This window comes from Nerophis lumbriciformis, linkage group LG06, assembly GCF_033978685.3.
Source record: "Nerophis lumbriciformis linkage group LG06, RoL_Nlum_v2.1, whole genome shotgun sequence".
In the NCBI taxonomy this organism is placed as follows: Eukaryota; Metazoa; Chordata; class Actinopteri; order Syngnathiformes; family Syngnathidae; genus Nerophis; species Nerophis lumbriciformis.
The window spans coordinates 25,372,222-25,399,639 of record NC_084553.2 but is presented as its reverse complement, the minus strand read 5'-3'; positions in this window follow the sequence as shown (position 1 = coordinate 25,399,639).

Sequence of the window (27,418 nt, the reverse complement as noted above, 5' to 3'; positions counted from 1 at the left end):
CCAAAAGTAAGGAACATGTTCCAGGCCTCATTAGGGCTAATGACAATACCCTTAACTCACAATGTGGACAAGTTGTGGTCAAGGCAGCATTGACCGAGTATGACGTGAATACAAGCAGTTGTGTTTGTGTCTGTCCTGTGCTGCCTTTCTCGTCCTCCTGTTGTCTTATTAAGAGCCCGGGGGAGGCTAATCAGCGTTGTCATGTGACGCTGAACAGATGCACGGGCACAAAAAAGAGAAGGAGACCACTGTGGGCCCAAGGTGCATGCGGGGGAGGAGGTACCAGCACTGCCTGAGCTGATGGCGCACCCTGTCAAGGACCCCTCTCGCACGGCTAATAGGTGGAGAAAAGGTAGAGTGTGACTACGGCCAACATTTCATGTCACATCTACCTTAATAATTCCTCACTTCCTGACGCCGTGTGACTGACACAAACTGCGAGTGAGTTGGCTTCGCTTGCTCCCCCCGCCAAAATGGCACATGGAGAAATTCACTTAACTAACGTAGTCAACTCTGGATCCAGTCCGCACCAGTGGGTAATTTGAATTTGTGGCATGTGAATAAGGAATTAAACTTTTGCTTGAAAGCAAGGACATGAATTTGAAACTGATTAGGGAAAAAGGGATGGATGGCTGTGCCACATGGACTGCATCTCTTATTCTGATGTTAAACTTCTCTGTTACTAAAACTTTGGTCTCTTGACATGGAGGGGGAACTTAACTACAGCTGCAGACAGAATTTAAGACGCAAAGCAGAGACTATTAACTCGTCTTGCTGAGTCTACAGGGAACATTCATTTCCTATGCAGACATTTCTACCTCTTAAAAGATGACCTTGGTCTTATCAAGACAGGTCGAGATCTCAACAAAACCAGAGTGAAACCATACTCTTATTCCATAGATTAAACCTATCACTGTTCATCTGTCATTCTGCTTCAATTTAAACCACATAAACCCTTCAGTATGATATCGATAATGAGGTGTCAGAGACTTTGCCACATAATCGGCTGCAATAATACTTTTAGATAAGTTTTATTTCAAAATGTAGCTCTACTCAGATGTGTATCTGCCTCTAAAGGACTATAAGAGTAGAGAGTGGATGAAAGTTTAGCATTACAATAATTGGAAAGGCATGCAACCAATGTGGATTTAAGTGGATAGCACACATCCTACTTTACATATCATTAAATAAAGAAGGGTTCGTATTGTGTAACCGCTTCCATTTTTAGCCCAACTAGTAACATAAGCATAAAATTAGGGTTTGTTAGTCCAATGCTTGGCAAAGAGGACAGATCTCCAATCTGAGGAGAACAAGCAGCTCCCTTTTAAGATACTATGTCGAGAGCTAATCTGGTAAACTACCATTTATGCTCCTCAACACCAGAGATGGAAGGAATTAGCTCCCCCAGACAGTTCTTAAAGTCTGTAATCCTGCCGTATACCTCTGAGATTAATTAGCTTCCAACTTTATATATTATTACAGAATCTTACTTTGCTAAAGAAATGACCAGACGTCAACTCCATTAGATTTTTTTTTGAACCGCAGAGAAGGCATGGAGCCAGGCGCTTAGCAAGGCACAGTCTTCCATAATGCATGTTGGCCCCTTCCCCACTCTGACAGCACTTAAGAAACCTACAGCCATTTGAGGAACAAAGATCTCATCTATTTTTCAGTTTTGACGCTCTGACAGAGGAAATGCTATGTGCCTCGATGTTTGCGGACAGGTGTCTGCACGAGAGAGTTTGCAGGGGCAATTAGAAACATGTTGTCGGGCAACTCACAAATGATCTCACGTCGACGCATGCTGAGCGCCTCCGTGTGTGAATCTCACTTTTAACGAGTTGTTTTCATGCAGTCCTGCAAAGCTTCTCTCGCTGGCACTGCAGATGCATTGTGAGGCTCATAAATTCACATGCAGGAAAAAGAGCCTCCATTTAAAGAAACAACTTTCCAGAGAAAAAAAATACCCCCAAAAACATGTTCAACATGTATAAATCATGGTTTATAATTGTTCCTGTCTTAGTCAGATAGCTTTACTTCTGAGAATCTTTCAGGTTTTTCTTTAATGTGTGTTTTGGCGGCACGCTTCTGGTGGAGCGGGGACATTGCAGAGCCAGTGCTCTTTCGCCTGGCACAGGCTGGGTAGTGCAGGTGTCTCTCATGGTTTGAACCCAGAGGAGCTCAGATGATTCAAACAGTTTTTTTCTCCTGCTCCAATCGGGACGCGAAACACAGTTTGCTGGCATGAGAGGCGAGCGTGCTGACTACTGAGCTAAAAGCCTGATCAATCTAATCGATAGCACAGGGATTAAAGGGCCATAACATCGATTTCATGCAATTTGTGTTTCAGTTTGTGTTTACGTAGCTTAAATGTTAATGTTAATGTCTGTCTACACTTGTCTCTGACAGAGTGTGTGGCTCCAAGATGTGCTATTGTTTTATTGCAATACATCCACTTTTTACACATAGCCTACACCAGGGGTGCTCATTACGTCGATCGCGAGCTACCGGTCGATCTCGGAGGGTGTGTCAGTCGATCACCAGCCAGGCATTAAAAAAATAGTCCTAAAAATGAGCGATCATAAATCTTCACTATGACGTCACTTCCGTCACTTGATTGACATTCACGGCACCCGAGGGTCTTCTGAGATGACGCTGGCTGCTGCCAGCTCATTAAAATTACCGACTGGAAGGCGAGAAACACTTTATTTCAACAGACTCTGGCGCCGTACCTGTTGTCAAAACTCCAAAGACAGACGGCACAGTTGCGCTACCAAAATAAGAGTCTCAGAAAGCTGGCGTGCACAAGCTAGCAAGCTACGGAGTTTGCCGACAATGTATTTATTGTAAAGTGTAGGAGTACGGAAGCTGGACAAATGAAAAAGATGCCAAAAACCAACCACTTTCATGTGGTATTGGACAGAAAGGAGGACTTTTTTCTCCTCCATTCGAAAATGCGGACGTTTTTAGCACCACTGTCTGATTCCAATCAATGCAAGTCATCAGAATCAGGTAATACACCAACTTATATTCTTGTCTTCATGAAAGAAAGGAATCTATATGTGTTAAACATGCTTGTATTATCTTTAAACACCTTTAACTTATTAACAATATTAACTATATGTGTTAAACATGCTTGCATTATCTTTAAACACTTTTAACTTATTAACAATATTAACTATATGTGTTAAACATGCTTGTATTATCTTTAAACACCTTAACTTGTTAACAATATTAACTATATGTGTTAAACATGCTTGCATTATCTTTAAACACCTTTAACTTATTAACAATATTAACTATATGTGTTAAACATGCTTGTATTATCTTTAAACACCTTTAACTAATTAACAATATTAACTATATGTGTTAAACATGCTTGTATTATCATTAAACACCTTTAACTTGTTAACAATATTAACTATATGTGTTAAACATTCTTGTATTATCTTTAAACACCTTTAACTTATTAATAATATTAACTATATGTATTAAACATGCTTGTATTATCATTAAACACCTTTAACTTGTTAACAATATTAACTATATGTATTAAACATACTTGTATTATCATTAAACACCTTTAATTTATTAACAATATTAACTATATGTATTAAACATTCTTGTATTATCATTAAACACCTTTAATTTATTAACAATATTAACTATGTGTTAAACATGATTGCATTATCATTAAACACCTTTAACTTATTAACAAAAACATATATTTCATAAATAAGTAAATATAAATTATATATATGAATGAGGTAGATCCCCACGACTTGATCAATTGAAAAGTAGCTCGCCTGCAGAAAAAGTGTGAGCACCCCTGGCCTACACCAACCAGTGGCCAACCAGTCAAAGACCACATTTTTACTGTGTTACCACAAAGAGCCACATCATACACATTGGCACACATGAACATCACCCCATCCCTTCCACACACACACACACACACACACACACACACACACACACACACACACACACACACACACACACACACACACACATGCACACACACACACACCCCTTTGCTCAGCCAGATTTATTGTAAATGTCACACACCCACATGATAATAACATAAATTGACCCCTACAGTACTAAGACCACCGGCCAGTCATTTTCAACAATGAACATTGTGTGCTGTCCACACAGACACACCACCAGTTCAACCATGTTCAAGGCGCTGAAGATTTGAAGCTTTGAATGACGCCTGACATATAAGGTAGAAAGGCTTGCCCTTATGTTGAACAAAAAATATAAACGCCATTACTCTGTCAAAAATGGCCTGTGTTCATCTTTTTTGTTGTTGTGCATTTTTACCCCGCAATTTTGAGCGAGCTTGACAAAATAGTTTACTAGGTCTGTACGATTTTGAGAAAAAAAACTAATTGTGATTCTTCTCTCCAAAATTGCAGTGCGATTTGATTTGAGATTTTTTAATTTCCTAACAATGCATAAAACACATAAAACGAAAATACACAGTGAAGGAAGACATGTTACCTTTAGATTGTCAATCAACATATTATTGTCTGAAGGTTCCATACATTAGAACAATATGCAATAATCTAATTTAAAAAAAATATTTGTCTCCATGCAGCCAGACTCAGAGCTTTTGTCTTCATCATGCTCTTAAACTGAACAAATAACCGATAAAAATGATTCTATGTTTATAATGTCATGTAATCATAATATATAATATTAATGCAACTAACCATTTAAGATGATATCAAGTTTTATTTCTCATTACTGTAAAATTGTTTATAATTGTATTGTAATTGAAAGGTAAATAATGTTTAACTATGCTCAATAGAATATTTTCATACAAATGGCGCACCAGATTATGAAGCGCATTAAAGGGGTCATATAATTATTTTTTTTCTACATTTAAAACTCCATTTTGCAGTCTAAATAACATGTAATGGTGGTTCTTTGTTCAAAATGTTGCATGGATTATGTTTTACAGACCATCTTCAAGTCGCTTTCTGACAGTCGCTTCAGGACGCTCCGCTTCATGGGCAATCTTATTTATGTGGCTACACTTTGACGGGGTCTTCTCACCGTCATCTTTGTTGTACCGGTGTACCGTGCAAATACAAGAGTTGAAGAAGTGTCAAAAGATGGAGCTAACTGTTTTAATGACATTCAGACTTTACTTAACTCAACAACGGAGCAGCATCTTCTAATCCAGGGGTGGGCAATAAATTTTTTACCGGGGGCCGCATGAGCAACCCGAGCACTGCTGGAGGGCCACACCGACAATTTTTCAATTACATTTTGCTCAAGTTATTTTTGATATACCGTAAGATAAATAATAATAATAATAATAATATTTTCATTTAACCTAACTTATCTTTATTCAAAAGCAGATGGCTTTTGATGGTTTTATTTTTAACACTTTCTTACACAACACTTCCTGATGTATAATACAATGCAAAAATTTCAATTTCTATCACTTTATCCTGCATCCTCTTTGTTGTGAACGTAGCACGCCTGTAAGGTGATTGGCGAAGAAGGAGGAAGCGTTGCTGTTGCGGAAATGAGGAGTGAGAATAGACGGGCGTGTGGAAAGAACGAGATAAGTTTAGCTGTGTTAGTATAGGTTGCTCAATAAAAGTTTAAAAAAAGCGTCAGACTTGGTGTGCACTTCTTCTGGACGCTACAATTGGTGTCAGAAGTAAAACTTTGCGCATACTGCCGCTGCTTGTGTGAGCATACTGCGCTGCTTGTGTGCTCAGCCTGCTACGTCATTGGGAGGTACGTGCCACGATGTTTCCTGGCGACTTTGTCAAGATTGAACAGGGACGTACAAAGGGCCGGATGTGGCCCGCGGGCCGCAGAATGCCCAGGTCTGTTCTAATCTGTGGCTCACTAGTGCAACAACAACGCCGGAAAATCGTTCGACGGGAACACTCTAAGATCTAAAGTTCCGTGGGTGAATTATATAAACTTACTACACCAGTAGTTTTTAGCGCTTCCGTAGCGAGTCTACTGACAGATATAAGTTAGAACTTTACGCTACTATATATTAGAAATGGCAACAGCGGAGGATGAGTGCCCCATGACAAGAAGATAGAGAAAAAGAAGGAGTTTATTGGGGTCGACACGGACTACAATGGCGGACGCGCACAAATTTTCTGGACTTATGCCATCCCAAATACAAATCAGCAGATAACCGGAAGGTAAGAAAAGTTAGTTTCGCATAATATTGCGAAACAAAATGCCAGATAATATATCTGCTAATAGGTGCCATTTTGCGGTCCTTATACACAAACCATAATAATACCCGTATGTTGAAGCACAACACGTCTGACTATGGTAGCCGTAATGCTCCGACAATCCATCAAGCCGTGCGGCTTCATAAATTACCAAAGTCTTAATAAAATATGTTGACAGATTTTTGAGCTCTGTGTGTAATGTTCTATATGCGGCTGCTAGACTTTTGACAAGAACAATAAAGTTTGATCATATTACGCTTATACTGGCTCACCTGTACTGGCTTCCTGTGCACTTAAGATGTGACTTTAAGGTTTTACTACTTACGTATAAAATACTACACGGTCTAGCTCCATCCTATCTTGCTGATTGTATTGTACCATATGTCCCGGCAAGAAATCTGCGTTCAAAGAACTCCGGCTTATTAGTGATTCCCAGAGCCCAAAAAAAGTCTGCGGGCTATAGAGCGTTTTCTATTCGGGCTCCAGTACTCTGGAATGCCCTCCCGGTAACAGTTAGAGATGCTACCTCAGTAGAAGTATTTAAGTCCCATCTTAAAACTCATTTGTATACTCTAGCCTTTAAATAGACCCCCCTTTTAGACTACCGTAGTTGATCTGCCGTTTCTTTTCTGCTCTGCCCCCCTCTCCTTCGTGGAGGGGGGCACAGGTTCGGTGGCCACGGATGAAGCGCTGGCTGCCCAAAGTCGGGACCGCTTGCCTGTGCATCGGTTGGGGACGTCTCTGCGCTGCTGACCCGTCTCCGCTCGGGATGGTCTCCTGCTGGCCCCACTATGGACTGGACTCTCACTATTATGTTAGATCCACTATGGACTGGACTCTCACAATATTATGCTAGATCCACTTGACGTCCATTGCACTGGTCGCCCAGGGGGGGGTCCCACATCTGGGGCCCCCTCCAAGGTTTCTCATTGTCCCATTGGGTTGAGTTTTTCCTTGCCCTGATGTGGGATCTGAGCCGAGGATGTCGTTGTGGCTTGTGCAGCCCTTTGAGACACTCGTGATTTAGGGCTATATAAATAAACATTGTTTCTCAATGGAGTATTTAAAAGTTTTGGTTTTGTTTACTGGTGTCATCTTGCAGTTTACACGTATTTCTTATGTGTGACTGCCATATACTGGTCACACTTATCATTACACCATGTAGCTTCGAGGTCGGTATGCACAGCCAGAATTATTCCGTACATTAGGCATACTGGGTTATAAGGCAAACTGTCGATTTTTGAGAAAAGAAAGAATTTAAAGTGTGCCCTATTGTCTGAAAAATACGGTAATTCCCTTACAAGAAATAACAGAAGTATGGAAAACTTCACCTGCAGTTTCCAGTATCCACTATTTATTTCACAGTCACACTTTGATTTTTTTAAATGTCGTAATTAAAATCTTAGAAACAAAAGTACATCTACCATATTGAGCTGTCAAGGGACGCACTTTGTCGAATATTTTTATTAAGTAAGGAGCTAACAGAGCCGATTATTTGGTGTTCATGTTCCCGGGTTGGTGCGCCTGTAAACGAAAAAAGGTATAAGGTCACGTCACACGCCAGTTTTGACTCGGCAATTTCGCCACAGTAGCCAACACGCATGGAGCAGCCATCTTGTCAGTGCAGCAGATTACTAAAGTAAGTGTATAAAAATTAAAATAGAGGTGTTCTTCCGTCTATGGTTGCAATAAGTGCAATATTTATGTCTGCGTGTTTGTTTTGTCACTGAGTGCAGTTGGTTCGAGGTCCAGCACACGTCGCCATTCAATGAGGATATTACACATCCAGTTTGCACCCTCAGAAGAGAGGTAAGTGGAAAGTTAAAACTATTAGTGGCGTGTCATTTATTCCACTTTAATGAGCTATGAGTGTGTGTGTGATGCTTTTACTTAATGACAAATCACACAATATAGCACAAAGACAATATTCTCACTGAGAGGAGATCTACTTCATAAATAAATAAAGCACAATTGAAATTTTGCCAGTTATATTAATGAAACAAATATCTCACCTCTCTTTTCGTCGCAGTAGTTTTCATAGTGATGAAAGTTGGAGACCTGCTCTACCATGAAGCTGCACACTGAACTGATTCTGTTTTAAAGGAGCCATATGTAATAATTTCATGTCAAGTCATCATTAAATGGCCCTGATATGTCAAAAGGCATTAATAAATCATGTTCTTTTCGAATACCTCAATAACTGATAACAGTAGTTCTGCCGGGATATGCTCATTTCAAAATTAGATTTACAGCCCTGAAATCATGTTATTGTTTTAATTTTGATGCCCTGCCCTCCACCGTTTGACCAATTAGAAAGTCTGTGAGTGTGTTACATCCAGGTTGCCAAAGTTACTAAACATGTCAGACCTTAGTGAATCTGAAAGGCCTCGCTACGATTCTCAACTTATTTATGACAAAGCCAGGAACAAAACGAGGATTTGTATCAGGGATGCCTTTGAAAGATGGAAACAATTGAAGGCGGAGAAGATTTTTTCATCTGACGCCAAACTTGCTAATTTCCTCCTTGATAGGTAAGTGAGGCATTTACGTTTTCTTATTACTTATAATAAATGGAAATGGACATTTCGTATGTAAACTATATTGTCCAATACAGTCTATGATCTTGTCTAACAAAGCGAGTATGTTTGTGCAACGAAAGCTTAGTGTGATGGTGCTCAGCTCTTAGTGTAATGCTTAGCGTGCTAGCCCGGTCAATGACACATCAACATATAGGCTAACGGGGGAAATATATGCCCATTAGCCTGTATGTCGATGTGTCAACCAACTGACTGGGCAAAATATATTTTCGACAAATAAAAGCTATGTGGATATGGGTAGCGTCAGTGCCTATTTTGTACTCAATATGCTGATACGCTGAGGAATTGCGTTCTAATATTAGCACGGCTAATTGTGGTTTCTGGTACACTATGTGCACCAGGCACATATGGGGTGGTGTTTGCTTTGCACAATATAATACATTACCGTATTTTCCGCACTATAAGGCGCACCGGATTATAAGGCGCACCTTCAATGAATAGCCTATTTTAAAACTTTGTTCATATAAAAGGCGCACCGCATTATAAGGCGCACCGCATTATAAGGCACATAGAATAGACGCTACAGTAGAGGCTGGGGTTACGAGACCTGTTGTGGCTCAATATTGGTCCATATATAAGGCGCACCGTATTATAAGGCGCGCTGTCAGCTTTTGAGAAAATTTTAGGTATTTAGGTGCGCCTTATAGTGCGGAAAATACGGTACATGTAATGATTTTCTACTTTGTGTATTGACATGGTAGTAGGCTGGCTATATGATTTATGTGTAACGTGTTTTTTGCATAAAGTCAGTTGACTCATAGAATTGCACTCTGCACTGAAAGATGGTGATGTGCGTACATGGAAGAGAATGCAGTGCGTCAGGTTGGATGCAACATGGAGTTATGCTGAACGAAATGTGGCGGTAATTTTACTGTTGGGCTTGGCTTGCCATCAAAGTAGGCCTACGCGATATATAATATATTATTGAATATAATGATTTCGATGGTGGTCCGTGCGGTCAAACTAGACATTTTAGCAGGGTCACGACTCCAGACGAAAATATTGCTGCGTAACTTTATAAATACATGTGGCTAATCGACATCAGTAAAATGTGGCATAATTACTTAGTAAACCATCTTGCGTCGATTGCCATTTGAAGTTCCTTGGAGTAGGATTTGGATTTGGCTGCGTATCTGGCAACCTCATTCATGGAGAGTGAGAGGGGACTACAGAATTTTGATCGTGATTGCAGTAAATAAATGATAAATGGGTTGTACTTGTATAGCGCTTTTCTACCTTCAAGGTACTCAAAGCGCTTTGACACTACTTCCACATTTACCCATTCACACACACATTCACACACTGATGGAGGGAGCTGCCATGCAAGGCGCTAACCAGCACCCATCAGGAGCAAGGGTGAAGTGTCTTGCTCAGGACACAACGGACATGACGAGGTTGGTACGAGGTGGGGATTGAACCAGGGACCCTCGGGTCGCACACGGCCACTCTTCCACTGCCAATTTTATGGCACCTTTAAGTCAAGCAGGACATAAACTAGGTAAAGAGATATGTTTATTTTTATTAAGTTAAGCAGAAAATATTTTAAGAAAAAAAAATGTGCACTGTACTTACTGTCACCAAGTTTTGAGCAAATCAATGACCTGCAGTTCAGTAAAACATTTAGAAAACGTTCCCGTATGACATTCTGACTACAACATTGAATTTATATCCAAATAGTATTTAACAAAAAAAAAAGTTATTTCAGCAAGCAAATAATAACCTGTGATTAATCAAGATTTATCACAGAATTGGAGTGTGATTAATCAGATTTAAAAAAAAAGTATCACATGAAAGCCCTATTACATATATATATATGTATATATATATATATATATATATATATATATATATAGTCACAGGGAGAACATGCAAACTCCACACAGAAAGACCCCGACTCCGAGCACCCCTGTTCCATCATGCTGGCCTATATATATATATATATATATATATATATATATATATATATATATATATGTATATATATATATATATACATATATATATATATATATATACATATACATATATATATATATATATATATATATATATATATATATATATATATATATATATATATATATATATATATATATATATACATATATATATATATATATATATATATATATGTATACATACATATATATATATATATATATACATACATATATATATATATATATATATATATATACATATATATATGTATATATATATATGTATATATATACATATATATATATATATATAAATATATATATATATATATATATATATATATATATATATATATATATATATATATATATATATATATATATATATATATATATATATATATATATATATAGGCCAGCATGATGGAACAGGGGTGCTCGGAGTCGGGGTCTTTCTGTGTGGAGTTTGCATGTTCTCCCTGTATATATATATATATATATATATATATATATATATATATATATATATATATGTGTGTGTATTTTTTTTATTTTTTTATTTTTTTTTATGACACTACAATGATCTCACATACGTAGTAAAAAGCCTAAATTTATTCAGGTAAAGTTTCCTAATTAATTCATAATCTAGGTGTCATTAAATTATTCATTTAAGAAAATTACTGGCAATTAAAATGAGTCACTCAGTATTCTAAAACAACAAGTGTATGTATTTGGGGACAATACATACATAGTTGAATATAAATAAAATTACGCAGTCAGTGCAGAATAACACCATCATTTATTTCGCCCTGTGATTTTCTATTGTTTGAATATGATTGCCCAAGAGCAGCAACATTTGAAATACACTACTTTTAAAATTTTACCAGACACATTAGGTATATTTGCACAATGTATCAGTATCAGATCCATCTTCTCCCGCTTATCCGAGGTCGGGTCGCGGAAGCAACAGATCCAATCGCCAATACTAGCCTGAATTTTACTCGGTGTCGAATCGTAAAGAAAATCAGTGGCATCGCACATCACTAATTGTTGGTGTAGATGCCCATATTTGTTGTACAGATGTACTTTACAAAGGAGAAGTGAGGGATACGTCTCTTGTTGCCTTTTTTGTATTTGAATTTATTAAAATTTTGGGTATATTTACTGTTTGGCACAGCCGGACCGCAGCAGGAGAGGATATAGAGAAAAAAAAAAATATATATATATATATTATGGGGACAAGACAACAGCAACAACAAAAAACAAACAATATACACATATTGTTATTTACAGCTGAAATTAATCCTAAAGACTCACCTGAGCCTCCAGAGCTCATCATTTACTGAGGGGATGGCTTTTTGACTGAGTTTGGACACTGTGCACAGACTTGTAGACACTTTAAACGGAAGCCTTAATCTTTCGCTGATCTTTTGCGTGAAATTCAGCACGCTTTATTTTTTAAATTATCCTGTTTTGTGTCTTTCGTCAAAACAAAACAAAAAATAATAATAATAATCTGACCCAGAAATACAAACGTTTGTACTACCCCATACACCATTAACCCAATTTTAATAAATTAGTGAAGTGGAGTTGAAACTAGGGATGTCCGATAATGGCTTCTTGCCGATATCCGATATTGTCCAACTCTTTAATGACCGATATCGATATCAACCGATATATGCAGTCGTGGAATTAACACATTATTATGCCTAATTTGGACAACCAGGTATGGTGAAGATAATGTACTTTTAAAAAAAATTAATAAAATAAGATAAATAAATTAAAAACATTTTCTTGAATAAAAAAGAAAGTAAAACAATATAAAAACAGTTAAATAGAAACTAGTAATTAATGAAAATTAATAAAATTGACTTTTAAAGGTTAGTACTATTAGTGGGGCAGCAGCACGCACAATCATGTGTGCTTACGGACTGTATCCCTTGCACACTGTATTGATATATATTGATATATAATGTAGGAACCAGAATATTAATAACAGAAAGAAACAACCTTTTTGTGTGAATGAGTGTGAATGAGTGTAAATGGGGGAGGGAGGTTTTTTGGGTTGGTGCACTAATTGTAAGTGTATCTTGTGTTTTTTATGTTGATGTAATAAAATAAAAAAATTAAATAAATTAAAAAAATTAAAAAAACGATACCGATAATAAAAAAAACTATACCGATAATTTCCGATATTACATTTCAACGCATTTATCGGCCGATAATATCGGCCTGCCGATATTATCGGACATCTCTAGTTGAAACACAAACCACACAGGGCCAATAGTTACCTGGAACAAAAAGATACTTGACTTTTGGGGGGATTAGGGCTATGAAGTAGTCACAAAATAGCTGAATCCTATTTTAAAGGAGATACATGGTGGTTATCTCCTAATATTTGGCTTCAGCATGATGGGTTTCACTCTTAACAAAGAGGCCAAGCTCTGTGAACCGTTAAAAGTGACATTAAGAACAAACTTTAAAGCATCTCCAGACAAGCTATCTCTAATGTTTGGCAACATCTGAGGTGGGCAGATCCTTATTGCACATTAAGTGCTTTTAGACACAAGAGCAGGCAGCGCATGAAGTGAAGGATGCATTAGCAGACGATATGTGCTTTCTCTTGGATGCCTCTTCTATTGATTTCTATGGGCCTTTTAATTTAAGGCACTCTCACTTAAGGCTGAGTGGAATGTGAGAAAACGCTGGCTGCATATCCAGCTGTTAATGCTACAACCATGTTCAATTAAAAATGCATGAAGCCACAGATTCAAATCACCATGAAAGTAATAGGATTGTTACAAAATACAAGCGCAGTCTTGCAAATGTTTCTCTCTGGTCCCATTTGAGGGAGAGAAGACTTATGGATCACTGCCAAAGACCATGAGTGAAGCAAAATGAGGACAATTAATCCCTTGAATGCTGACAAACTTGGTGGACGCAGCTAATTGGCGAGAGTACGACCTTTGCTGAACGCTGACCACTCTGCTACTTGATAACTTTCCCCAGACTGCACGGTCTAAATGAAATTGCTGTTTTCAGCTGCGGTGACGATAGGATGGATGCCAGCAGAAAGCGAATGAGGGCGTGAGGTAGCTCTGTGCAAAGGCACTCTGAGTCAAGCTCATTAACCCCAGCAAGAGAAACGTTACAATGAACCAGAAGATATGCGTGGCATCGGGTCACATCCAGAAGCGTGGCTCCCTGTCAAAGCTGAACCCTCAGCTACTGACACAGCACCGTGGGCATTTCATATATTAAAGTCCTTCTTTTCTTGGTTGACTTTTAAAGGGAGAGGAGGATGCTGAACTATCATACAGTAGTACTTCCAACAGGATGTCAGACAGACACAGGACAAGGAAACTACCCCAAAGCAACACTTTATTTGTACCACCGGTGTCAAACTCAAAGCCCAGGGGCCTCATCTGGCCCGCCACATCATTTTAGGCTGCCTGTGAAAGCCTAGAAATAATGTGCGTTGATAAGCCATTTAATCTTTCTTGATAAATGACGCAAGTGCAGTTCTTAACTCAGTATTATTTGACAAGCTATTCCGAGCCTTTTTTTGTCATTGGAACCATTTTCAAATTAAACTATTCTACACTAGTTGGACTAAAATATCAGCTTGTCACGTTGACTTCCAATTACAAAGCAAATTTTCCCTCAGGTTGTTGGTAAACAATAATGTTAATCAAATGAAGGGAAAATTGTGTAATAATTATGAGTTCCTTACAGGATTTTGCGGACATTTTTGTGATTGTTTTAGCCTAAAAAAACCCTGCACTTTTTGGGGGGAATTTTGCCTATTGTTCACAATTATTATAAAAGACAAGAAGACAAAGTTGTTGTTTTTTTGCTTTCTAACATATACAAATCGGCTCGTACTAGGTGGCTAGCAATGCAGCTAATGTGAGTAACTAATTATACCTCTAAATCAATTTAAAAATGCATTAAAACCCGTCAACAATACTTCATTTACGTTCTGTAACCTGTATAAAAACACATCTTTAGCAAAATTGTTATTGTAAGAGTGAACACTGACAAACTATTTTTCTAGCTTAGTAAAAGCTAACTACCACAAGGGATAAGCTAGCTTCTACAACAACACAAAACACATTTGAGTTTGTAATGTATCGAGACATGCGATACGACACCAATTTGTACTGACTGAAAAACATGAACAATCTTATTACAGTATCTGTATTAGCCCACAATTCATCTTTTGTTTGTACATAGCTAGCCGATGTACTGTAGTTGCATGATGTGCTGCATGTATCATGGTCGATTAAAGTGACTCACTCGATGTGCAGTTAGTTGTTCTGGTCCAGCTGGCCTGAGACATTTCCTGTTGATTTTGGGTAAGCAATCCATTTATGTCAAAATAGCTTGACTCCAAGTTCCATATACATTATATAGCATCAAAATTGCTTTTATCCCCCTCTCCCGGTTTCCGTCTGCTCCAACGTGTCACCTTCTTCCATGATCGCTTCTATAAGCAGCAATATATTTAGCTTTAAAAGTGTAAGTTTGTAAATCCTCCTTTGTCCAAAAAAAGTTGTTTTCGATGTCTGTTACCAAGTCTACCATGATTAGAAAACACTCGTGTGTTATTCCGAAAGTAAGAACACACATACTACTACGGCAACACAGAAATCAATGCGCAAAAAATAAATCAGTCCCGGAAATGATTAAAATGATCTAAATACGGTTGTGGAGGGGGGCGTGGCCTGCGGGCCTGCCGCGGAACGGGGTGTGCCAGGACCGGCCTCGAAGACAGCGAAAGGTGCGTAGATGGCCCGGGTGGGCCTTGTTATCTAATCACTTGTCGTCTTTATTAGCAGCAGCTGGTTTGAGACATGTTATTGGAGCTGGAGAGTTAGCGAGACACGGACAGAGAAAACATTTTGCTGGAAAGCAGAACACTCGCACCTTGTGAGGAAAAATAAAACAGTGTTGTAACCCTGATCCGGGCTCTTGTGACAATGTTTGGTGGTCCAAGGAACCCACTGGAGGGCAACCTCCACAACTGTAAATATTGAATATATTACATATTGTCATGAACGTGTCTGTTACTACATTACATATAGACTTTCAGTGTGTATACAAAACGTTGCTAGAGGGTTTTGAAGTTGTTTTAGAGGGTTTTGAAGGTTACAACGGTGACCTACATTATAACTCCATCATTCAATCGTATTTTATCAACTTTAAAATCGTAAAAAAAAATGTATTAAAAAAAGACGTATGTTCTCATCTCTCATAATGATTGTGAACAATAGGCAAATTCCCCTTTAACATGCCCGATTTTCCTGCAGCATTGTCAAACGTTGTGTCAAATTTGCCTCAACTTTTGAAAATGCACACGGGGAGGCATTTGATTGTTTAGACAGTTGTGTTGCGTTTGAATGCACCTGGGACAAATTTGATTGGCAAAAATATCAATGACTGACCAAAATGTGCGGGGAAATTGCTGGTGTACTAATGTTAAAGCCAGTGTCCGTAATAACGGCGCTGTATACAAATGGCATTCGTAACGCCGTTAGTTTTAAACATCTCTCAGATGCATATGGCAGATATTTAAAATTGTTTTTTTTAAGTAACGGGTAAATTACTTTCCATAGTAATTAATTACATTTATTAAAGAGTAATTCCGTTAGTTTTTTTTTGTTTTTTTTGGTAAAGTAACAAGTAACTATAATTAATTACCTTTTAAAACTAATTTTCAGAACACTGACAGGTTGATTGGCAACACTAAATTGGCCCTAGAATGTGTGAATGTTGTCTGTCTATCTGTGTTGGCCCTGTGATGAGGTGGCGACTTGTCCAGGGTGTACTGCGCCTACCGCCCGAATGCAGCTGAGATAGGCTCCAGCACCCCCTGCGACCCCGAAGCAATATACACTTGTGTTCACTTAAAAGGTGCTGTTAGCAACACCCTCACAGTAAAATTTTCAAAGCAAAAAACACCAAAAACACTGGCTAGCTTATGTTACCATTAGTGGTTGAACAGAACACATTTGTTTGATAATTATCCAGTGTTAATTTTGTTGACAAAAATGTTTTGTCAGCAACCTGACTGAAATAAGACGATAATGACACAATAAAATGCACGTTGACGAAAACAATGACGAAATGAATTGACAATTTAGTCGACAAATAAAAACAACACAAAACTAATTGACAGAGACGAAATCCAATCATATTTAATTTTGTTTTAAGGTGGGTGGGATAAGCTAGGAATGTAACCAATCACAGTAGCATGCAGGGGTGAATCACGGTGGGGATCCAATCAGAACTACAAAGACACAGTGTTTCGATTTTTTATCACTGGGAAAAAAGACAATAGAGATGTAACAACAAACGATCACAATGATGACGGCGACAACACTCCCGACAGTTAGTATTACCCTTTTAAATCAAAATGGTCTAAAATCCGATAACTGCACTTTTATAAACTCACGGGCCGCCGTGGATTTACTGTTGCCAGCTCTTTAAAGGGGAACATTATCACAATTTCAGAAGGGTTAAAACCATTAAAAATCAGTTCCCAGTGGCTTATTTTATTTTTCGAAGTTTTTTTTCAAAATTTTACCCATCACGCAATATCCCTAAAAAAAGCTTCAAAGTGCCTGATTTTAACCATCGTTATATACACCCGTCCATTTTCCTGTGACATCACACAGTGATGCCAATACAAACAAACATGGCGGATAGAACAGCAAGATATAGCGACATTAGCTCGGATTCAGCGGCTTAAGCGATTCAACAGATTACGCATGTATTGAAACGGATGGTTGTAGTGTGGAGGCAGGTAGCGAAAACGAAATTGAAGAAGTGTCATGATCCGTGGTCGGATCATGTTTTGTGTTATCGGTTTGTTTTGGACTCCTTTTTTAGTTCCTGGTTATGCACTTCCTGAGTTTAGTCACCATGGTTACTTATGATTTTCACCTGCCTTTTCGCGCACCTGTTGCTCATCAGAGACTCTATTTAGTTCTGCCTTTTCCGGTCACTCATTGTAGCTTCGTTGTTTGCTGTATGCAACAGTCACGTTTGTTTATTCCTGGTCTTGATTCCTGATTCCGGTGCTAAGTAAGTTTTTGTTTTAGCTTCTCGTGCGAACGGCACGCTTTCCTTATGTTTGTTTTTTGTCTGTTTGTATCCATGTACTATTTAAGTTAAATAAACCAACTCCTACCTCACGCTGTCGTCCGGAGTAGTCCGTGTAGCATTGGAGGAACGATCCCGCAGCAAGCTGCAAACCCAACTGTGACAGAACAAAGCTACCACAGTTCCTTCGCCATGGACTCCGAGGAGGTGAAAAAAGGTACGAAGGAGGTTGTTAAAGGCGAGGGAGGACATCGCTACACTCCAGTACCGGACGCGCCAGTGAGGACGGAAGTCGCTTCGCTACCGGGACGCGCCGCTCCCTCAGACACCTCCTCCGGCACACAGCACGCCTCAAGCAGCCCACTCTTCCCCTCAGTTGTTTGGTAACCCTGTTACACATTTTGCCAAACAATTTTTAGATTGGGCTGCAAGCCAAATGAACTCCAACAATGTCACTCCATCCACTTTGGATGACGTCACTCCGCCCTCTTCTGTTGACGTCACTAAACCGGCGCGCGGAGATGACATCACTCCGCCGGCGTCTTCAAGGGAAGTCACTGAGAAGAATTTTTTTTTTTGCCTTCTATCTCCCTTAGTCAGCCACCTCCTAAAGACTTTATGCCAAAAATAAAGCATAATCAGAACAGTTTTTTGAAAGCTAGATTTAGTCAACCTCAGTCACCTCCGTCCCCAGTGACTCTGACTCCGCCCCAAAGGACTCTAGCCCCGCCCACGTCAAGGACTTTTTCCCTCTGTCCTCCCACACAATATCAGGTGGGGGAGGAAAAAAATATTTTCTGGACAATTTAAAGGGGAGAATTCTACCCCCCTCCTTACCTCCCGCCACCCACGCTTAAAGACTGTTCCGGAGCGCGTCTGGTATCCGCCCCTTGAGGGGGGGCCTGGGGCCGGGAGCTGTGCTGGTGGGGCTGCTCAGCTGCGCTCAGCCAGGCAGCAACCTCCATCCCGGCCGCCACCACCAGTCTTTTGACCTGCCAAGCCGCAACCTCCAGCTCGTCCTCCACCACCAATCCGTCGGCATGTCAAGCCGCAACCCCCAGCTAAACTGCCTCCGCCATGCTCATGGCTAACCTCAGCCCGGGTGGGCCTGCAGACGCCACCATCATCTCCGGTGGGCTTGCAGACGCCACCATCATCTCCGGTGGGCTTACAGACACCACCATCATCTGCGGTGGGCCTGCAAACGCCACCATCTCCGGTTCCTGTTCTTCGGCTAGCACCTGCTCCAGTTCCTGCTCCTCGGCTAGCACCTGCTCCAGTTCCTGCTCCTCGGCTAGCACCTGCTCCAGTTCCTGCTCCTCGGCTAGCTCCTGCTCCTCGGCTAGCTCCTGCTCCTCGGCTAGCACCTGCTCCAGTTCCTGCTCCTCGGCTAGCACCTGCTCCAGTTCCTGCTCCTCGGCTAGCACCTGCTCCAGTTCCTATTCCTCGGCTAGCACCTGCTCCAGTTCCTGCACCCCGGCTAGCACCTGCTCCTTGGCTAGCACCTGCTCCAGTTCCTGCTCCTCGGCTAGCACCTGCTCCAGTTCCTGCTCCTCGGCTAGCTCCTGCTCCTCGGCTAGCACCTGCTCCAGTTCCTGCACCCCGGCTAGCACCTGCTCCAGTTCCTGCACCCCGGCTAGCACCTGCTCCAGTTCCTGCACCCTGGCTAGCACCTGTTCCTGCTCCTCGGCTAGCACCTGCTCCAGTTCCTGCACCACGCCAAGCTTCGCCGCCTGCGCCCGCACCACGCCAAACTTCGCCGCCTGCGCCCGCACCACACCAAGCTTCGCCGCCTGCGCCCGCACCACACCAAGCTTCGCCGCCTGCGCCCGCACCACACCAAGCTTCGCCACCTGCGTCCACGCCTGACTCGTCTGCTGCTGCGTCCACGCCTGACTCGTTTGCTGCTGTGTCCACGCCTGACTCGTCTGCTGCTGTGTCCACGCCTGCCATGACGGCGCCGACGCGCTCACCTCCCCGTCGACCACGGATGTGGCCGCTCCCTGGTCGTCCGCCTCGCCAAGTGCGCCCACCTCCCAGTCGGCCACCAATGTGGCCATTACCTGGGCGCCCGCCTCGCCGGCTGCAGCGTCGTTCCACTCGCCGCCGCCACTTGACTTTGCCTCGGTGGATTCGGGGACACTTTGCCTGGCGACCCACCGCCAAGTCCTCCCTCCGCCCTCCCGTGACTTTTGACCCTGCATGTGTTTTGTTTTTAGGACATCTAGGATAATAAACATTTGTTTATTCCTGGTCTTGATTCCTGATTCCGGTGCTAAGTAAGTTTTTGTTTTAGCTTCTCGTGCGAACGGCACGCTTTCCTTATGTTTGTTTTTTGTCTGTTTGTATCCATGTACTATTTAAGTTAAATAAACCCACTCCTACCTCACGCTGTCATCCGGAGTAGTCCGTGTAGCATTGGAGGAACGATCCCGCAGCAAGCTGCAAACCCAACTGTGACAAGAAGAAACTGAAGCTATTGAGCCATATCGGTTTGAACCGTATGCAAGCGAAACCGACGAAAACGACACGACAGCCAGCGACACGGGAGAAAGCGAGGACGAATTCGGTGATCGCCTTCTAACCAACGATTGGTATGTGTTTGTTTGGCATTAAAGGAAACTAACCACTATGAACTAGGCTTACAGCATATGAAATACATTTGGCAACAACATGCACTTTGAGAGTGCAGACAGCCCAGTTTTCATCAATTAATATATTCTGTAGACATACCCTCATCCGCTCTCTTTTCCTGAAAGCTGATCTGTCCAGTTTTGGAGTTGATGTCAGCAGGCCAGGGAAGCTAGGGTCGATATTCTTCTATGCCATCTCTGTCGTAGCATAGCTTTCGTCGGTAAAGTGTGCGGAACAAACGTCCAATTTCTTGCCACTTTCGCATCTTTGGGCCACTGGTGCACCTTGAATCCGTCCCTGTTCGTGTTGTTACACCCTCCGACAACACCACCGACGAGGCATGATGTCTCCAAGGTACGGAAAACAGTCTAAAAAACGGAAAATAACAGAGCTGATTTGACTTGGTGTTTGTAATGTGTTTGAGAAAATGGCGGATTGCTTCCCGATGTGACGTCACGTTGTGACGTCATCGCTCCGAGAGCGAATAATAGAAAGGCGCCAAAATTCACCCATTTAGAGTTCGGAAATCGGTTAAAAAAATATATGGTCTTTTTTCTGCAACATCAAGGTATATATTGACGCTTACATAGGTCTGGTGATAATGTTCCCCTTTAATGGTAACATGAAAACAAGAGACATATGTCTTTCCCTGTTAAAACAACATATCCCAAGCTAAACTTCATTACTGTTTGAGCAACTATGTTATTCAGCACATTGAACCTACAAGCTGTGCTCTCTTAGCATGGAATTATGATGATCGATTTTTACTCGGTTTTCATGGTGCGTTCAGGTACGCCCGCCAGAAGTGATACATAATTAAAATAGATTTCATTTGTTACGCACATTTCATTTAAATACATCTTAAAGTCGTACTGTACAAACAAATATTTACAGTACAATAAAATATTAGCTATTAAAACAGATAAAACACTTAACATAACAAACACAAGAAATGCAAAATAGTGATATGAAATTCTCATATTGTTACATCATATTAAAAAAAATAAAAAATAAACTTTTTATTTTTTTGTCATTAAAAAATACAATCATGCGTGCTTACGGACTGTATCCCTGCAGACTGTATTGATCTATATTGATATATAATGTAGGAACCAGAAATATTAATAACGGAAACAAACAACCCTTTTGTGCAAATGAGTGTGAATGAGTGTAAATGGGGAGGGAGGTTTTTTTGGGTTGGTGCACTAATTGTAAGTGTATCTTGTGTTTTTTATGTTGATTTAATAAAAAAATGTTTTTTATTTTATTTTTTATTTTTTTATTTTTTTATTTTTTTATTTTTTCTTGTGCGGCCCGGTACCAATCGATCCACGGACCGGTACCGGGCCGCGGCCGGGTGGTTGGGGACCACTGCTCTAGACCATACTTTGCGATTTAGCCTCCAACAAATAACAGGAGTTAGAAACATTCTGGCTGAGAGGCTCCTTCGTGCCATTTGTTTACAACTGAATGGAATGCTAACGTCGGTGATTCCAACTATTTTGGACTGGTCGTGGTCGATCCACAGCAATCGTTCTGCCACACAATACCTCAATGCTAACGATGGGAAATTACACTTCAACGACTGTCGTTGGCTTTGACAGTTAGGATTGCTCGTTTGCACCTCAACAGTTGTGTTTTTCACTACGATAGGACAGAATACTTGGCGTTTTGGCACCAGCCTCTAGACTAGATCGGACCAATCTAAGTCTATGAGCATGAACGGATGAAGCCTACTCGGATGAGAGGCGAAATGTTTTCAAAGACAAACCCAACAGTCCAGTTGCGATCGATTGAATGCCCTGAGGTGACAATGACCTGGATGAATGAGAACATTCATAGACACTGACAAAAAAGCAATTACATAATGTGCAAGTGACCATCCCAGAAAACTAACAGCAAGAGGTTATGAAAAAGTTGTGGCGACGGTCCCTACACATCGTTATACAAACCGCCTGCTGCATGTTTCCTCCTGCCCATAACACGCTCAGTCACAGCAGGTGAGTGAAGGAGCGACCAGTGACACGCCGCTGTGTTGCGCATTGAAAATGAAAGCAACATCAAATATTTTTCTCCTCCGCTGTATACTTTTTGGGTGAGACAAATGCGCCTGTCTCCAATGTTGTCCATACCTTTCGCCATTTAGTAACAGCAGTGCGGTCTTACGCGGTCAATGTTAATAATAGTAATAATGCTTATATTTCAGTTTGGCACGGTGATGAAGTTTGGTGTTCATACACAATGGCTTCTAACGTGGTCGGGCGTGCTCTTCACAGGGTTGTTCTCTGCCTCTGCGGTTATTAAAGGGCTTAATTGGATAAGCAGCAGAGCCTGCTTTTTAAGTGTTAATATCGCCGCTTATTATCCTCATCTAATCGTGGCAGCCAAAATCGCGATTTCAAATGAATACAAACAGTCTCCTTAGACGCATCCTCACTCATCCATGCGGACTGGACACTGGCCGAGAGTTGGTGGGCGGCCGAGGGTCGAGTCGGCTCTCTTGGTTGCTTTGTTGGGTCTGCTCCTGTCTCTGACCATGCTCCCTCCACCCCAGCAGACGAAGGCGTGGAACACCGCAGAGGCCACCACAGTGTATATGTTTCTTTGACTTTTTATTCATAGCTGTATGTAGAAATGGCTGGTTGCATCAGCTCTGCTTTTTAATGTCTTTAATGTCCTTTGTGTTCTTTGATGTTTGATGTTTCCCTCTTACACATATGTAAGAGGGATTTGTGCTATGGCTATGAGTTGTTTTTTCCTTTGGCCTCAGTCTGGACCCCCTCTCCAGGAGCCCAGCCTTTTTTTTCTCCACCCCAAGTCTGCCGGAAGTTGGCAGACCCGTCAGCAATCCTGTTCTGTCTCCCTGTAATGTTTGTCTGATCTTGAATGGGATTGTCCTGAAAATTTTAATTCCCCCTCGGGGATTAATAAAGTATTTCTGATTCTGATTCTGATTAAGGCGTTAAAATGTCAAAAGTTCTCATACAAGGTCTTAAATACGATTTTGAAAGGTCTTAAAAATCTATAACCGTTACTTTTATTTAAAACATGCATAAAATTCAGTCTTTCTTTTAAATGTTTCGGTTTTTGAGGACACTATAACTACAAAACGGAACTAAAGTGGAATGAATTAATTTACTTACAATTCATTCTGGCCCTCTGATTTTCCTTTATGTTTTTGTACTTTTGATGTGCATACGGGTGTGAAATGTTCTTAAATTTTATTCTTTTTTTTTTTTTTTTTTAAGTCATAAAAAGTCTTGTTTAAACCTGCATGGATCCTGAAAAGGAATAACTAGCCTGGTTAGCTACACATCTGACACAAATTCCCCTTATCGATAGTCTTGAACTGGCCTCCACCTTCATGAATTCTCGTTGCTTCTTGTTCCATGGGCTCGCCGCCACCATTGGAAAACCGTAGACTCTAACTCAGTGGTTCTGAACCTTGTTGGAGGTACCGAACCCCACCAGTTTCATATGCGCATTCACCGAACCCTTCTTTAGTGAAAAATAAAATGTTTTTTCAATTCAAGAAAAAGTTATGTTTTTTTACTGGTGCACAAAATGAACTGTGCATGAACATCACCTTGTTCAAAGAACAAAACCAACACCGTGCATGAACTCACAACAAATTACACACCTTACACACATTACCATGAATTGATTAACGTAGACCCCGACTTAAACAAGTTAAAAAACTTATTCGGGTGTTACCATTTAGTGGTCATTTGTACGGAATATGTACTGCACTGTGTAAACTGTACTGTTTCATATAATGTATTCTCTTCCTTTTCAATCTACTAGTAAAAGTTTCAATCGATCAATCAAAAAACCTGCAAATCAGATGGAAAATTAGAGGGAACATTGTTTGGGGTATCCATAAAACGCTGATAGGGAGAACTTTTTATTTACACGATAAGTCGGATGTCTCTTTACCTCCGTGGCGGAGGCTCCGCCGAACCCCTGAGGCAGACTCACCGAACCCCTAGGGTTTGATTGAACCCAGGTTAAGAACCACTGCTCTGACTGATTGGACCTGTATGCTCTTTTACTATCGAGATTCAATAATTCTTGATCGGGACTCACTTTTGAAGAGACTTGCTCGTGGAGGCACCCACTTACATATGCAGACTTCTGTGAGAGTGAGACCAACACTGTAACATTTACCTGTGACCTGTTTTAAATAATGCTTGTGAAAACTGCCAGAAGAGCCGACTTATGACTCTTCAACAAAAGAACGCGGGTCGAGTCTCTAACACCGGCATTGGGCAAAGTTGCAGGTCTGCAGAGAATTTGCAATAATTAGTGAAATTTGCGTCAATTGTCAGGATCGCAACATTGCAAAATCCTGGAAGGACTGAATAAGTATGGCCCATGAGTTCTATGCACCTGATTTATACATATTCATCTCACAATAGTATTTATTAAATGTAAAATGCATATTGGAAAACAAAACTGCTTGATCTTGTCACTGTTCAGCTACAACATCATTACTCTGTCACCACATGCCTCGCTGCATATCTTCATTTATAAAACTTCTCATACAGTCCTTTATAATCCTGACTTGTTCAAATAAAAGCTTTGCAGCAGGTAGGTGCAATCAGAGTGATGAGTAAACACATATGCAATGTATATCTTGCCTATTAATCTGAGCACCCAGCTGTGAGGAAAGCTTAGCTGCCATATCTCCGCCGGTCCACACAGCGGCCTGTCGGTGTTGCCTCTTCTGTTAGGATTCCATCGAGAGCGCCGCATCGTTTTTCGCAGAGAAAGCACAGATCAGAGCACGTTGCTGAATGAGTGGCGCCTGTTTAGTTGAAAATTTTTGAAGCTGGCAGCTTTTTTTGTAGACCCGGAGTCATGCATCTGCATCTTAACCTTTAAGCCCGTGAGAGATGATGGAGAGACAGACGGAGCCGTAGATGAAATGATGCGGAGACAGCTTGCCATCATTCCTGCTCTGACACTAAGCACATTAGAGAGAAAGTGAACTGAAGTTCATATGCGTTTTCTTTTTTTTCCTCTCGCCAATACTGTAGGTGTGCAAAAGACAAACATTGTGTCAATAATATGCTACATATTTGAAGAGGTTTCGAGACCGTGAAGGAGGCGCGAAAAGCTACTTAGAGAGGTTAAATGTACAATAATCAAACTCCAAAAAGGTTTCAAGGCATTGAAGTTTATCTGTTCAAATATTAGCATTGTGGTCACACTATTTGCAAAAAAATAAATAAACAGCTGGTATTTTATAGTGTAATAACCACCATTAATAATTTTCCTAAATATTCTTGTCTTGTCTTGTCTTAAAACCTTTAGTATAGCCGTATGTGGAATTAAATTATGGAACGGATTAACCAAATAAATCAAACAAAGGACCGATATGATTCAGTTTAAGAGACTGTTGAAACTACAGTGTTCACAAAGTACACAGAACAAAAATTATGATGAACATCTTGAACCATTTTTTTTTCTTTTTTCTTTTTCTTTTCTTTTATTTCATTTTATTGAGACAAAGATTATTTATGTATTTAATATTTGTATGCTTACTATCGTATATTATTTATTTATTAATTATTTGTTCACTGATCTGTTACAGAGAACAAGGAAATTGGATAAAATTGCTATGGTATGAAAAGGGATAGGATTAAATAAGCTCTGCTTCTTTCTACACCTTTTCAGACGTGCTGTAATGAAACAACTGGAAATATGTGATGCATTACATTGTATTGTATGCATGTTCGAGATAAACCGAAACTGAAAACTGAAAAAAAAATATGTCTCTACTCATTCGTTACATTTCTGTCAGTACTTACTAATGAACAAATTCCCTTGTGGATCAATAAAGTTTGTCTAAGTCTAAGTCTAATGAATGTGTTCCTTTTTGCCAATTTATCAATCAAATGTTATTTGTATGGCTCCTAATCATAAGTGCCTGATAGAGCTTCACAAACTCTCAACGACATCCTCTGATCCAAACCCATATTTTATTCATTCTTCCATGTTAGTTATCTACTTATCTATTGGTAATTTACTGTTTTGATTATTTTTCTTTCTTTTAATATAAATTTTTTTTATGCCTGATTAAATGTGAGTTATAATTGTGGACATGTTAAACACTGCAAATGAACTAACAAGTGCTGCATGTGAGCCTCCACTTTAAATGCATCTGGCGCGTTCAGATTGCCTTGAAGATTTGTTCCACTTTATATTCCCTGCTGATGTAGAGGAAGGAAGCGCGTCCAGGCAGTTTGCCAGAAAACGCAAGACTACATGCAAGCACGTAAGGCTGCGAAGTCATGACTGTGTGACGTGTTGTGCCGTAAAGCTGTCTGGCTAAACATGTGATTGCAATATTGATGTAAACAATGTTGTGGGAGGACTTACATCAACACTTGGATAAAGGAGGTGACCAACATGCTGAATTCAGGAAATAGGTTATGTTAACGAAGGAAGGTGGTGTTTGTGTAACTAATTGCCAACAAGAGCCTCAATAAAAGTAAAAGTAATGCTAGTCAGACAACCATTTAGTTCTGCCCAAATGTTATTTTTTCATTTAAATGAAGTATTTTAAACAATTCTATGCTTCTTCTTTGTGGGAACAGTTGTGGGAAGGCCCACAATTGCAAAGCAAATGTAATAGTGGAGCTTTCACAAACATTTTGCATAAATCTTGTTTTACATACCATCTTCAAGTCGCTTTCTGACCGTCTCTTTAGAATGTGCGGTGTCATTTACGTGCCGAAGCCCCCTTTGACTGTGTCTCCACCCCGTTAGCCCTGTTGTAGGTTTTAACGCTTCCATATCGTGTCCACTGACATACATACTTGCTAACCTTGAGACCTCCGAATTCGGGAGACGGGGGTGGGGGGGTATATTTTCAAGTATTTCTTATATATATATATATATATATATATATAAA